General features: G+C 41.2%; 1 pseudogene; it reads left to right on the top strand.

Annotated features, from left to right (window-relative positions):
* The first annotated feature begins 203 nt into the window (after window positions 1–203).
* Window positions 204–662, top strand: LOC114082954 (stathmin pseudogene; annotated as a pseudogene).
* Window positions 663–1752: the final 1090 nt, after the last annotated feature.

The raw sequence follows: 1752 nt of genomic DNA, 5'->3' as shown, positions 1-1752 counted from the left end.
TGCAAACTGGTGCAATAACTATGGAAATCAGTGTGGAGATTCCTTAGAAAATTTGGAGTGGAACTGCCATTTGACCCAGTTTTCCCAGTCCTCGACTTATACCCAAAGGACTTAAAATCAGCATACTGAGTGTGGCCAGGCGGCTTGGACCGAGCAGGGCTTTCCTTACCAGTGGATTGTGTAGAATACATTGCAAGTCTCTTCTATTCACCATGGCTTCTTCTGATATTCAGGTGAAAGAACTGGAGAAGCGTGCCTCAGGCCAGGCTTTTGAGCTGATTCTCAGCCCTTGGTCAAAAGAATCTGTCCCAGATTTCCCCCTTTCCCCTCCAAAGAAGAAGGATCTTTCCCTGGAGGAAATTCAGAAGAAATTAGAAGCTGCAGAAGAAAGACGCAAGTCTCATGAAGTTGAGGTCTTGAAGCAGCTTGCTGAGAAACGAGAGCATGAGAAAGAAGTGCTTCAGAAAGCAATAGAAGAAAACAACAACTTCAGTAAAATGGCGGAAGAGAAACTGACCCACAAAATGGAAGCTAACAAAGAGAACTGAGAGGTGCAAATGGCTGCCAAACTGGAGCGTTTGCAAGAGAAGGATAAGCACATTGAAGAAGTGCGGAAGAACAAAGAATCCAAAGACCCTGCTGATGAAACTGAATCTGATTAATTTGTTCTGAGAACTGAATTTCTCCCCTTCCCCTTCCTAAATATCCAAAGACTGTACTGGCCAGTGTCATTTTATTTTTTCCCTCCTGACAAATATTCTAGAAGCTAATGTAGGACTGTATAGGTAGATCCAGACTGTAAGATGTTGTTTTAGGGGATAAAGGGAAAACTGAAAGTGTTTTAATCTTTTTCTAAAGTGTTGGTCTTTTTAATGTAGCTATTTTTATTGTTGCATCTTTTCTATTTCAGTGCACTTGGTGTACTGGGTTAATGGCTAGTACTGTATTGGCTCTGTGAAAACATGTTTGTGAAGAGTATGTAGTGGCTTCTTTCAAATTGTTAGATGCTGAATATCTGTTCACTTTTCAATCCCAATTCTGTCCCAATCTTACCAGATACTACTGTACTTGAATGGTTAATAAAACTGCACAGTGCTGTTTAAAAAAATCACCATACTACACTGACACAATAACATCAATGTTTATAGAAGCTCAATTCACAATAGCTAAGCTATGGAACCAAACTAGGTACCCTTCAAAACACGAATGGATACCCAGGCATGGTAGTGTGTACCTGTAATCCCAGTAGCTCTGGAGGCTGAGGCAGGGGGTTGCAAGTTCAAGCCAGCCTCAGCAACTTAGTGAAGCCCTAAGTAACTCAGTGAGACCCTGTCTCTAAATAAAATACAAAAAAGGGCTGGGGATGTTGCTCAGTGGTTAAGTGCCCCTGGATTTGCTCCCCAGTAAAAAGAAAATATTAAGATGAATGGATAAAGAAAATGTGGTATATATACACAATGGAATATTACTCAGCTATAAAGAAGAATGCAATTATGGCATTTGCTGGTAAATGGATGGAACTGGAGAATTGTGAACGTCTAGAGCGTTCGGGTCCCTGGGTAAGGGTCGCGAGATAACCAGGACACAGGGGATGCAGAGCCAAGGCAGCAATTGCAACTGCATGCTGAAGTTTATTTGCAAGTTCCTTTTATACACTTCTTCTAACAAAGCAAGCAATTCTTAAATAACACTTTACCCACATTGTCCAAATATCATGCCTCAGCGGATACACAGAGCTAGATTCAAATTGTT

This window comes from Marmota flaviventris, chromosome X, assembly GCF_047511675.1.
Source record: "Marmota flaviventris isolate mMarFla1 chromosome X, mMarFla1.hap1, whole genome shotgun sequence".
Taxonomy (NCBI): domain Eukaryota; kingdom Metazoa; phylum Chordata; class Mammalia; order Rodentia; family Sciuridae; genus Marmota; species Marmota flaviventris.
Note: the sequence above shows the minus strand (reverse complement) of the source record. Positions and strands in the feature narration are given on the sequence as shown.